Source organism: Schistocerca nitens, chromosome 9 (assembly GCF_023898315.1).
Source record: "Schistocerca nitens isolate TAMUIC-IGC-003100 chromosome 9, iqSchNite1.1, whole genome shotgun sequence".
NCBI classification, from domain to species: Eukaryota; Metazoa; Arthropoda; class Insecta; order Orthoptera; family Acrididae; genus Schistocerca; species Schistocerca nitens.
The window spans coordinates 63,817,604-63,831,481 of record NC_064622.1 but is presented as its reverse complement, the minus strand read 5'-3'; positions in this window follow the sequence as shown (position 1 = coordinate 63,831,481).

Genomic DNA, 13,878 nt, shown 5'->3' with positions numbered 1-13,878 from the left:
CCATTGACATTCACAAAAGTGTTGACAACCTGTATGAGAAATTCCAGCCCACGCAGTGGCCATATATATAATTTTCTTTCTAGCCCTACTCGGAACAGGGTGGAAAAAAAAAAACTGAACTCCGTCCGAAAAGGCCATGAAGGCCCAACTGTGCCGGCCGCCGTGTCATCTTCAGCCCATAGACGTCACTAGATGCGGATATAGAGGCTCATGTGGTGAGCTCACCACTCTCCCGGCCGTATGTCAGTTTAAGAGACCGCAGCCGCTGCTTCTCAATCAAGTACCTCCTCAGTTCGTCTCACAAGGGCTGACTGCAGAACCGAAGTAGGTTTTGTCAAGATGCTGCACTTGAGACTATCTGTTAAAACGAACACGCAGTGGTGGCAGACCAGTGGAAGAGTGGTCCACACCATAGCCCAGTCACAACGTTGTCCATACACGCTGCACCTTTAGTGGTAGCCCTGTCCGTGACAGTGTGTGCTACAGAGTAGTCTATTAGCTGCCCCATACTGTCTGGCCAGGGATGTGAGGATTCAGTGGTTATGCAGGTTTCGATATAATCCTGTAATAAACTCCATGTCAGCCCGCCACTTGCCACTTAACTATTGCAGTGTCCACTTTTGGGCAAAACAGAGGAGTTAATACCAGAGGCGAGTCGACGTGTGCTGCCCGTGGTGGGACTCAGGTTCCCTTCTGAATGGCGGTTGTCGCTTTGAACAGCTTCCCTGTGAGACTACGTCGTTCGCCTGGTATGGAAGCTGTGAGACACTTGTGATGTCGCACCCGTGCAAGCGTGGTTACTGTAGATACAGTCCGTTCATCATCAAGAATAAATCTGATGTAAAAAATGGTCGAATTCGCTCTAAGCCCTATGGGACTCAACATCTGAGGTCATCAGTCCCCTAGCCTTAGAATTACTTAAACCTAACTAACCTAAGGACATCACACACATCCATGCCCGTGGCAGATTCGAACCTGCGACAGTAGCGGCAGCACGGTTCCGGACTGAAGGACCTAGAACCGCTCGGTCACAGCGGCCGGCAAACCTGATGTAAACATTTTACTATATATTCTTCCGCGTTTGCTGGAACCTCGTTGGATTTCCGTTTCACTTGGGACTGCAGCCAAGCTGTCTCGAGTACTGTCAAGTACGATAATAAGGGTACGTTCTGTGCTGTGCGTTACGCGCACATTAGCGATAATACGGGACAAGAGCTTTACCGGCGCATTTAACCTGGACAGCCCTGACCGGTCAGCTGGTACAGATAGCCTGCAGTGGCTGGCCAGCTGCAGTTCACACGTAAAAAGAGACGAGCAGAGGAGCAATAGAGCTTCGAATGTCATTTAATTTGTAAGCAGAATGGAATAATACACTGCAAATCTCCCACAATACGCTCCTTAGACGACTAGACGAAAACCGCAACATGTTATCCTTTTTAGCTAACGTACTACTGTAATGAAAAACAAGAATGATGAAAATTCCTGACTTAACCTCAGGGTAATTTTTCTACATAAGCTGTGTGTGTCGTAAGAGAACATTGAAGGATTTCACCGCATAGTTAAATATTGAAGCCACTGAAGGTATTATTTAGTCAGTCGTCTGGTAATCTCTTAGCTCCTTCCTTATCCGAATCCGAGAAATACGTTTCAGTTCTGAAAATGTCACCTGCTACGTTAATAATGAGCCTATCAACAACAGAATCCACGAAGCCAACCAGGTGCAGCATTTCCTCTCCTTCTTCTTCTTCTATGACGAGCCGTTCTCTATCCCGCCAGCGTTCGGCAGTGACGTGTGTAAAAGCTGCGTGCCTTAGTTCCAGTACAGTATGGCAGCTTAACAGTCTTGCTACTTCTCGTGCGAAATCCCACAGCTTGGCTCCAGATCAGTTCTGTTGGGTTCATATTGTAATGGTAAAATAGCAAATATGAAAATGCATCATTTGTATGATGTGCTTGACGCTGTGAAAATGATTCTTTTTCGTGTTTCTGCTATACTTACCTACCCCTGTGGTATAAAACGATGAACCTAGTCCAAATAAACAGGATTTGGTTTTTCATTTGTGCCTTAAAAATTACATTGTTATGCTTTCTTAATATGAATAACTTTTACGAGCCTGCCGGGGTGGCCGAGGGGTTATAGGCGCTACAGTCTGGAACCGCGCGACTCTACGGTCGCAGGTTCGAATCCCGCCTCGGGCATGGATGTATGTGATGTCCTTAGGTTAGTTAGGTTTAAGTAGTTCTAAGTTCTGGCGGACTGATGACCTCAGAAGTTAAGTCCCAGTATTGCTCAGAGCCATTTGAACCATTTTTAAACTTTTACGAACAGTCTTTCATAAAACATCGATAATTAAGAATTCGTATTCGAAATGTAAACAGGAATTTATCGTCCTATATGTAATTAGAATCAAGAAGACGTGCAGTATTCATAAAAAATGATAATGAGTTGTAGAATTACGAGATGTAGGTATTTCAAATTGAACGTGAAGAGAAGGAACTCTTTAGAGATGTCAGCCAACGCACGCATAACCGCATTGGGTTTATAATGCATCAAGCTAGCAACTGCGCTACACATTCGATGTGAGAAAGGAATTTCAACTGCAGTATATACAACGCTGGGAAAACTTCTAAGCCGATTATCTCCGTAAATTTATGAAAAACATTAAGAGCAGCCTATTTCTCAGCACTTTTTAACCGTGTTCCACGCGCGTGTTTCACTACAGAACAGAAAGCAGCCTCAACCAATTTCATACTGCGTGTTAACAGTGCGACAATCAGACCACAACACTGCAGAGGCTGTGACTGTACACGATTTTTTTGAAATAAAGGCTACGCAGCTAAAGTGTGATTAAGAAACACCACGATGGCTGTTAATACATTTGAATATCTTAAAGTTACGTTTAACGTAACTCAGTAATAAGATATCTAATACATAAGTTGGACCTACTTTCAAGAGCATAACAACACCAGTCTACATGTGCTACGGCTTCTGACCAGTCATCGCGTTTGTGTTTGTTTACCTCAGGTTTTTTCTTATGATGAACGGATTATAGTACAGCTCACGAGGAGATGGAAAAGAGTGTAGGAATTGCATTTGCGCTGAGGTGTCATTGTTAGTGGTGTAGATACGGGAGGAAGAGGGAGGTACCAGTAGTATGAGTCTGTAAGGTTAGATTAGATTAGATTAGTACTTGTTCCATAGATCATGAATGCGACACTTCGTAATGATGTGGAACATGTCGGGTTAATAAAAGGTGTCCATACAAGAGATTACATTACACACAATATTACATGACGCTTAATATTTTTAATTCTTTTTTTTTTGTGGGGTGTGGGGAAATTACCCTTACTATATCCAAAAATTCATCTAATGAGTAGAAGGAGTTGCCATTCAGAAATTCTTTCAATTTCCTTTTAAATGCTATATGGCTATCTGTCTGACTTTTGATGCTATTAGGTAAGTGACCAAATACTTCATTTGCTGCAGCCGCCTCTACTGTCATTTTAATATTGCGAAAGCCAAAACTAAAATCGTGTATATGCAAAAACGAGGATAAAGACTCAGCTTATAAATGGATCTACCTGTATTGGCTTAGTAACGGTCTGTCCAACACTTGTATCATTTTGGACCTTAGGTTTATCACGATCAAATGTATTTCCTGGTATGTGGGACGCAGCTTCTTTTCCTATCCTTGTGGATAACAGTAGCACTAATCTCTTCACTGTAATTTTTAAAATAGACATAACTGAAAAAGTGACACTACACCAAAAAAAAGGTCTGTTATCGTGGTTGGTTGTTTTTATGCGCGTGATTCCCCTTCACCCCTCTCGCGTTTGACCTAACGTTGTGTAGCAAGCCGGTCCAATGTTACACATTATAATAAACTCTCTCTCTTTTCTCCTCTCTCTCTCTCTCTCTCTCTGTGTGTGTGTGTGTGTGTGTGTGTGAGAGAGAGAGAGAGAGAGAGAGAGAGAGAGAGAGAGAGAGAGAGAGCGAGGGGGGGGGGGGGGGGGGAGAGACTGAGACTGTGTACCGATGTCTCTTCTTTTCTTGTTTCTTGATCCCGGCTTGTGGAGATCTCTTGTGAAGAGTCACGATAAAAGTTTAGCAGTGACGTGGGACAATGTGTTGTGGGTGAATTCGTTTCCGACTAATAATCTATCCAGTTAATGTGAAATAATGATGTATGATAGAAGTGTTCAGATAAACCTTGTTACACTTCCACAAGATTTTAATAATTCCACCTGGTAGATCTTAGAATGGGAAGCTGATTGCTCTGTTTTAATGAAGTAATGCCCGTTCAGTTATGTTGTTGTTGTGGTCTTCAGTCGTGAGACTGGTTTGATGCAGCTCTCCATGCTACTCTATCCTGTGCAAGCTTCTTCATCTCCCAATACGTACTGCAGCCTACATCCTTCTGAATCTGTTTAGTGTATTCATATCTTGGTCTCCCTCTACGATTTTTACCCTCCACGCTGCCCTCCAATACTAAATTGGTGATCCCTTGATGCCTCAGAACATGTCCTACCAACCGATCCCTTCTTCTTGTCAAGTTGTGCCACAAACTCCTCTTCTCCCCAATCCTATTCAATACTTCATCATTAGTTATGTGATCTACCCATCTAATCTTCGGCATTCTTCTGTAGCACCACATTTCGAAAGCTTCTATTCTCTTCTTGTCCAAACTATTTATCGTCCATGTTTCACTTCCATACATGGCTAATCTCCATACAAATACTTTCAGAAACGACTTCCTGACATTTAAACCTATACTCGATGTTAACAAATTTTTCTTCTTCAAAAACGCTTTCCTTGCCATTGCCAGTCTACATTTTATGTCCCCTCTACTTCGACCATCATCAGTTATTTTGCTCCCCAAATAGCAAAACTCCTTTACTACTTTAAGTGTCTCATTTCATAATCTAATTCCCTCAGCATCACCTGACTTAATTTGACTAGATTCCATTATCCTCGTTTTTCTTTTGTTGTTGTTCATCTTATATCCTCCTTTCAAGACACTGTCCATTCCGTTCAACTGCTCTTCCAAGCCCTTTGCTGTCTCTGACAGAATTACAATGTCATCGGTGAACCTCAAAGTTTTTATTTCTTCTCCATGGATTTTAATACCTACTCCGAATTTTTCTTTTGTTTCCTTTACTGCTTGCTCAATATACAGATTGAATAACATCGGGGAGAGGCTACAACCCTGTCTCACTCCCTTTCCAACCACTGCTTCCCTTTCATGCCCCTCGACTCTTATAGCTGCCACCTGGTTTCTGTACAAATTGTAAATAGCCTTTCGCTCCCTGTATTTTACCCCTGCCGCCTTCAGAATTTGAAAGAGATTATTCCAGTCAACATTGTCAAAAGCTTTCTCCAAGGTTACAAATGCTAGAAACGTAGGTTTGCCTTTTCTTAATCTAACTTCTGAGATAAGTCGTAGGGTCAGTATTGCCTGACGTGTTTCCATATTTCTACAGAATCCAAACTGATCTTCCCCGAGGTCGGCTTCTACCAGTTTTTCCATTCGTCTGTACAGTATTCGCGTTAGTATTTTGCAGCTGTGACTTATTAAACTGATTATTCGGTAATTTTCACATCTGTCAACGTCTGCTTTCTTTGGTATTGGAATTATTATATTCTTCTTGAAGTCTGAGGGTATTTCGCCTGTCTCATACATCTTGCTCACCAGATGGTAGAGTTTTGTCAGGACTGGCTCTCCCAAGGCTGTCAGTAGTTCTAATGGAATGTTGTCTACTCCAGGGGCCTTGTTTTGACTTAGGTCTTTCAGTGCTCTATCAAATTCTTCACGCAGTATCATATCTCCCATTTCCTCTTCACCTACATCCTCTTCCATTTCCATAATATTGTCCTCCCGAACATCGCCCTTGTATAGTCCCTCTATATACTCCTTCCACCTTTCTGTTTTCCCTTCTTTGCTTAGAACTGGGTTTCCATCTGAGCCCTTGATATTCATACAAGTGGTTCTCTTTTCTCCAAAGGTCTCTTTAATTTTCCTGTAGGCAGTATCTAACTTACCCCTAGTGAGGTAAGCTTCTACATCCTTACATTTGTCCTCCAGCCATGCCTGCTTAGCCATTTTGCACTTCCTGTCGATCTCATTTTTGAGACGTTTGTATTCCTTTTTGCCTGCTTCATTTACTGCATTTTTATATTTTCTCCTTTCATCAATTAAATTCAGTATTTCTTCTGTCACCCAAGGATTTCTGCTAGCCCTCGTCTTTTTACCTACTTTATCCTCTGCTGCCATCACCACTTCATTCCTCAAAGCTATCCATTCTTCTTCTACTGTATTTCTTTCCCCGATTCTTGTCAATTGTTCCCTTATGCTCTCTGTGAAACTCTGTATAACCTCTGGTTCTTTCAGTTTATCCAGGGGATTCCGTTGGTTGCTCAGTTGTTTTTCCGGATCGTGTCCTTAAGGTCCGACTGCCTCAGACTTTTACAGTCTTTGATGCAGAATTGTCTGCGATCTTGCGGGCGCTGGAGCAGATGAGACATTCTTCCTCTCCTAAATTTCTTGTCTGTTCCGATTCCCTCAGTGCCCTTCAATCATTGCACCATTTGTATCCGGCAGTTAAAGTAGTCCAGACCATCCAGGATGCCCTCCTCCGACTACAGCGACTGGGGAAGGTTGTAGCTTTCTGCTGGGTTCCGGGGCATGTTGGCATTGCTGGGAATGAAAGGGCAGATCTCGCCGCCAAGGAGGCGTGTTTTGATCCACGCGTATCTCAGTGTGCTATCCCCGTGCACGCACTCACCTCGCTGTTGAGCTCCCGAGTCATGTGTCGGTGGGAGGACGAGTGGCTGGAAGTGACTGACAATAAGCTCCGTCTAGTCAAGCCCACAACGCGTGTGTGGTGTACTTCCTTTCAGCCCCATCGACGGGACGAGGTTCTCCTCACTCGGCTTCGAATAGGCCACAGCCCTATGACGCATGGCTTCCTGCTCCGGCGAGAGGACCCTCCAATGTGTGGTGCTTGCGGCGTCCAGGTCACTGTGCGCCACGTTTTATTGGATTGCATTTTATTTTCTGACCAGCGGGCCGCGGCTGATTTGCCGGCGGACCTGCCAACTCTTTTAGGCAACACTCGGACGAATGTGGTTAAAGTTTTAAAGTTCTGTGCCCTGTCAAATGTTTTTACAAAGATTTTAGGGAGGGGATTTTAACTTGTTTCCTGTGTGACAAGCTCGCCCATATTTTATGTAAGTGGCCAGCCAATGACGATTTCCTGTGTCATTCTTGTTGCTATGTTATCCCTTAGGTTTTACTTTTTTAGGTCGTATTTTCCCTCTTTTCCTGCTCTCTTTGAGTGTGTTTTTCAGTTTTATTAGGTCTCTCCACATTCGTTCCTTTTACTGTGTGTCAGGGCGCTGATGACCTCTATGTTGAGCGCCCATAAACCCCAACACACACACACACACACACACACACACACACTCAGTTTATCCACGTCCCATGTCCTCAAATTCCCACCTTTTTGCAGTTTCTTCAGTTTTAATCTACAGTTCATAACCCATAGATTGTGGTCAGAGTCCACATCTGCCCCTGGAAATGTCTTACAATTTAAAACCTGGATCCTAAATCTCTGTCTTACCATTATATAATCTATCTGATATCTTCTACTATCTCCAGGGTTCTTCCATGTATACAACCTTCTTTCATGATTCTTGAACCAAGTGTTAGCTATGATTCAGTTATGCTCTGCGCAAAATTCTACCAGGCGGCTTCCTCTTTCATTTCTTAGCCCCAATCCATATTGTGACTACTATGCTTCCTTCTCTCCCTTTTCCTACTCTCGAATTCCAATCACCCATGACTATTAAATTTTCGTCTCCCTTCACTACCTGAATAATTTCTTTTATCTCATCATACATTTCTTCAATTTCTTCGTCATCTGCAGAGCTAGTTGGCATATAGACTTGCACTACTGTTGTAGGCGTGGGCTTCGTGTCTATCTTGGCCACAATAATGCGTTCACTATGTTGTTACCCGAACTCCTATTTTTTTTATTCATTATTAAACCTACTCCTGCATTACCCCTATTTGATTTTGTATTTATAACCCTGAATTCACCTGACGAAAAGTCTTGTTCCTCCTGCCACCGAACTTCACTAATTCCCACTATATCTAACTTTAACCTATACATTTCCCTTTTTAAATTTTCTAACCTACCTGGCCCATTAAGGGATCTGACATTCCACGCTCCGATCCGCAGAACGCCAGTTTTCTTTCTCCTGATAACGACGTCCTCTTGAGTAGTCCCCGCCCGGAGATCCGAATGGGGGACTATTTTACCTCCGGAATATTTTACCCAAGATGTCGCCATCATCATTTATCCATACAGTAAAGCTGCATGCCCTCGGGAAAAATTACGGCCGTAGTTTCCCCTTGCTTTCAGCCGTTCGCAGTACCAGCACAACAAGGCCGTTCTGGTTAATGTTACAAGGCAAGATCAGTCAATCATCCAGACTGTTGCCCCTGCAACTACTGAAAAGGCTGCTGCCCCTCTTCAGGAACCACACGTTTGTCTGGCCTCTCAACAGATTCCCCTCCGTTGTGGTTGCACCTACGGTACAGCCATCTGTATCGCTGAGGCACGCAAGCCTCCCCACCAACGGCAAGGTCTATGGTTCATGGGGGAGCGTTGAGTTATATTGACATTTATTACTGGCTGTGATGTTAACTGCTGCTTGGCAGTATTGGTGAGTATTGAAGATCTACTTGCAATTTATGTTTATTTATCAATAATAATAGTGTTCCTCAGTGAAACGCAATATCTATTAAGTTACACAACAGTAGGTAATTTAATTTTTCAAACCGCTGGTTTATTGTCATTTCTAGAAAATAACACTCTTATACTCTCATTCGATCAGCAAATTCCGTGTAACAGTTTGTATGTGTAGTGGGACTTACTACGTCGCAAATCGTTCTAATGACTGAATTGATTTGCATTACAGTGTTGCTAAGCAACGTGATCGACAAGGTGGTATGTGTCCTAATTAAAACAGAATCTCGATATTTTGAATAAATTTTCGGTTCGTTTTTATCAAAAATCAGTATTTGTCTCGAAGAGTAATTTCAAACTTCGTACATTAAGTCCACTCACGTTTGCAATTATTATAAGCGATTTAATGGAAAGCTCAATCAAGCGCTAGCGTGTAACGTGTTTCGAATCGAGCGCGCAGGTTTCAATTTTCCCTGATGGGCTAAACGACTTTTTATAATAACGTGATGTGTCTGTCTCACGTAAAGTCTAAATGAAACTGCATTTGTCTCTATTCGGCTTAAAATCACAAAATGAAATTCACCGCTCACGTCATCGAACTGTACACGCGCACCTTTAGCACTCTTAAGTGGTAACTCATCTAAGAGTAAAAGCCGCACATAAATTCACACTTTTTATATGCATTTAAAAATAAAAACACCTTTATATGAAGCAGATAAATTATGGCATGCAATTACTAATTAAACATTTCCTATTCTAAGTAAACTTCAAGAACTTGTATTCAATAATCCATAAAATTTCATCCCGTGAAAGAAACTATTAGTCTGCTAAAACAGATTCAGATTACTGTCAACTCGTGTCTGGACGAAGAGGTCACGAATTGATACTTGCTTGGAACGAACGAAATACCTGTACTGAAAAGTACTATCTGTTGAGTAATTTGTGGACTTTTATGACAAATATTCCTGGAAAGCCTGAGAAATTTCAGTAGTACTGTGTACACAGGAATTAGAACCTACGGAGACAATTACGTTAGGGGTAAGGCAGCCCTGTTTTAGGCACTGGCGAATGTGATTGCATGTAAGTATTATTTTAACACACAAGGAGAAAGTCCAACCGAACGGTACACATATGTGAATCTTCAGGTTTTGGCTGCGCAAAGACTGTTCCATTAAGTTTCGGGTGTACAGCCGCAAGAAATCTCCTCCTCCTCCTTCTTCTTCTTCTTCTTCTTCTTCTTCTTCTTCTAATATTTCGGCTGTATACCGTCCAGCCATCTTCAGAGTGAGTCGCAGGGGAGGGCTGTCAGCGGCACAATCCGCCGCTCTTCAGCCGAGAGACACGACAACTAAAACAAGAATAAAATGATACATACATAAGGAGATAAAAAAGGGAACATAAAACAGAGTAAGGGGAGAAAATGGAGGTAAAAAGACATGGACATGTAGACGTTCATGGGGGACAGTTAAAAAAAGTCACCAGAAAGTTAAAAAACACAGTTGGCGATTCTTGAAACACAGAGAAGACACTGAATGCGAATGCACAGGTTAAAAGTTGGCCACAGTATTAGAAACACTCCGAAACAACACACTTAAAACCCACTTGGAGCACACACGACGAAGGTGGGACCTGCCGAGGGAAAGGTCAGAGAGGATGGAAAAGGAGGGGAGAGCATGGGGCAGCTGAGGAAGCGGCGGGATGAAGAGAGGAGGGGCAACCGTGGGTTCATGAAGGGGCAGGAGACACGTGGGGGCGGGAGAGGAAAAGGGAAGACAGGGCAGGAGGGAGCGCAGAGACACTGAAAGGAGGCACAAGAGATGGAGGGGGAGTAGGAGGGGAAAGCCGCTCAGGAGGAGGGAGGGGGAGGAGAGGGAGCCCTGAGGAGGAGGCAGGAAGAGGGGGTTAGAGTTGGTAGGAAGGGTAGATGTCAGGGCAAAGCTCATCATCCGGGAGGGGTAGATGGTGGAAGTTGTGTTGGGAAAGGAGATGGAGGGTGTGGAGATGGAGAGAGGGAGGGACACAACGGTAAAGGCGCGGCAACTGGTTGGGAGTGGAGAGGAAGGGAGACAACAGGGGGTGAGGGGGATCAAGGCGGCGGACAATATATAGTGTGCGGATGTGTTCAAGGAAAAGGAGAAGGTGGGGGAAGGGGATGAGGTCGTAGAGGATGCGCGTGGGGGACGGAAGGCGGATGCGGAAGGCGAGGCGGAGTGCATGGCGTTCGAGGATTTGGAGGGCTTTATAGAGCCGGGGAGAGGCAGAAATCCAAGCAATGCTGGCATAACAAAGGATGGGGCGGATCATGGATTTGTAGGTGTGAAGGATGGTGGAAGGATGCAGACCCCATGTCCGGCTGGACAAGAGTTTCAGGAGGCGGAGGCGGTTGTGAGCTTTGTTTTGGATGGTAAGGAGATGGGGAGTCCAGGTGAGGTGGCGGTCGAGTGTGAGGCCAAGGTATTTGAGGGTAGGAGTGAGGTGGATAGGACGGCCATAAATGGTGAGGTAGAAATCATGGAGGCGGAAGGAGCGGGTGGTGCGGCCTATGATTATCGCCTGGGTCTTGGAGGGATTAACATGGAGGAACCACTGGTTGCACCAAGCGGTGAATTGGTCAAGGTGGGTTTGGAGAGTACGTTGGGACCGTTGAAGGGTAGGATAAAGGGCTAGGAAGGCGGTGTCATCAGAGAACTGGAGAAGATGAACAGGAGGGGGAGGTTTGGGCATATCAGCAGTGTACAGGAGGTAGAGGAGAGGGGAAAGGACAGAACCTTGGGGCACGCCGGCAGAGGGGTAGAAAGTACAGGAATTGGAATTGTGGATAGTCACATAGGAGGGACGATGGGAGAGGAAGGAAGCAACGAGACAAACGAAGTTGATGGGGAGAGCATAGGTCTGGAGTTTGAAGATGAGCCCGGGATGCCAGACACAGTCATAGGCGTTCTGGAGATCAAGGGAAACAAAGATAGCAGAGTGACGGGAGTTAAGTTGGAGGGAAAGAAGATTGGTAAGGTTAAGGAGCTGCTCGTCGGCAGAGAAGGAAGGCTGGAAGCCACATTGGGTAAGAGGAAGGAGGCGGTGCTGGTTAAGGTGGCGGTGAATACGGCGAAGGAGGATGGCCTCAAAGACCTTACTGAACACGGAGGTGAGGCAGATGGGACGATAGGAAGAGGTAGCAGAGGGGGGTTTGTTAGGCTTAGGGAACAGCAGGACACGGGAAGTCTTCCACAGGTCAGGGTAAAATCCAGTGGGGAGGAGGACATTGTACAGGGTAGCAAGGACAGACAGGAAGGATGGAGGGGATTCCTTGAGGTGACGGTAGGTGACGCCATCATGACCAGGGGCGGTGTTGCGTTTGGAGCGGAGGACGAGTGTGATGTCTTGCGTGGTGATGGGAGTGTTGATGTCTGAGGGGGGTAACCAATCCAAGTACTGGAAACTAGGGGCGAGTGGGGGGACAGAGGTGTCAGTGTGGTCGAGGACGGTGGGGAAGAGGGAGTAATCAAAATGGGGATTGTCAGGAATGGAGAAGACCTCGGATAGGTGGGAAGCAAAATGGTTAGCCTTACTGAGGTTGTCAGGAAAGGGTCGATCGTCATGGAGGATGGGGTAATGCGGGGTGGGATGGCTACCAGTAAGGCGGTGGAAGGCTGACCAGTACTTGGAGGAGTTGACAGGGAGGGTGGAGTTGAGGCGTGTGCATGTCTGACGCCAGTCCCGGCGTTTCTTTGCTGTAAGGAGGTTTCGGATATGTCGCTGTAATTGCCGGTGGCGGGTGAGAGTATCCCGGTCACGAGTGCGGAGGAAGGAGCGGTAGAGCCTGCGGGATTCACGCAGAAGGAGGACGGCCTGTGGAGGAAGCGTAGGGCGGTGAGGGTGGACGAGTTTTGTAGGGACATGATCCTCCACAGCGTCAGTGATGGTCTTCTGAAGGAAGGAAGAGGCACGGGTGATGTCATCAGGGTGGTGGAAAGTGAGGGGGTGGCTTTCGACCTGTAAGGCAATGGATTCCCGGTAGGCATCCCAATTGGCACGGTGGTAGTCATGGACAGACTTTGGAGGGGCAGCTGGGCGGGTGGCTGCAGTGGCGGGACGGGTAGATGGTGAGAAGGACAGGGAGATGGTCACTACCGACGGGATCGAGGACATCAACGGCAATGCGACCAAGGAGGTTGGGGGAAGCGAGGATAACATCGAGGGTGGAGTTACTTTCAGGACGGGTGTGCTGTGGGAGAGGAACAAGGTCACCATGGAGGGTGGCAAGGAACTGATGCCACCGCCGAAGGGTGGCAGGGTCACGGCTGTGGATGTTGAGGTCAGCGGCCGCTCCAGTGCTCGCTTGTCCCTTTATACTCGTGTACCGCGCGACTGCGCATGCGGCCACATATGCAAATGCGCCAGAGACGTTGGTCGGCGGCAGAGACGTGCATAATGCGCGACTTGTATCTATGACTCCGCAGTCGATCTGTGTTGGCATATCGGTGCATCATTGTGAGCTGCACTGTGACGACGTCTTTGTGAGTTTATTACAGCAAGTGCCGGATTCCATGATTTATCAAGATTGAAGCCACTATCTCTATTAATTAAATTCGTCGTCAAGCGAATTTCAATTGCCTCCTTCACTATCTAGTCCCAAAAGGATGGTGTAATTGCCAAATTTCGACGTTGCCATACAACATACTGTGACCATTATCAGTACAGTGCTCTGCCACTGCCGACTTGTTAGGTTGTAAAAGTCGTGTGTATCTCCCATGTTCTGCACATCTCTCGGACAGTACGAGTTGTTTGTCCGATGTACGAAAGGCCACATTCACATGGAATTTTGTAAACTCCAGATTTTCGGAGCAGCAAATCATCTTTGATGGAGCCCACGAGTGCAGCTGTCTTGGGTGGAGAACGAAAAATCACTTTTACTTTTGTGTCTGCCGAGAATCCGTCCTATTTTTGATGAGAGGCTACCCACATATGGCAGGAAGCGTATGTGGCACTGGAACGGCAGTCTTGCGACTCACTCTGAAGATGGCTGGACGGTATACAGCCGAAATATTAGAAGAAGAAGGAGATTTCGTGCGGCTGCACACCCGAAACTTAATGGAACACTACACATATGACTTAATACTGTTCGATGAG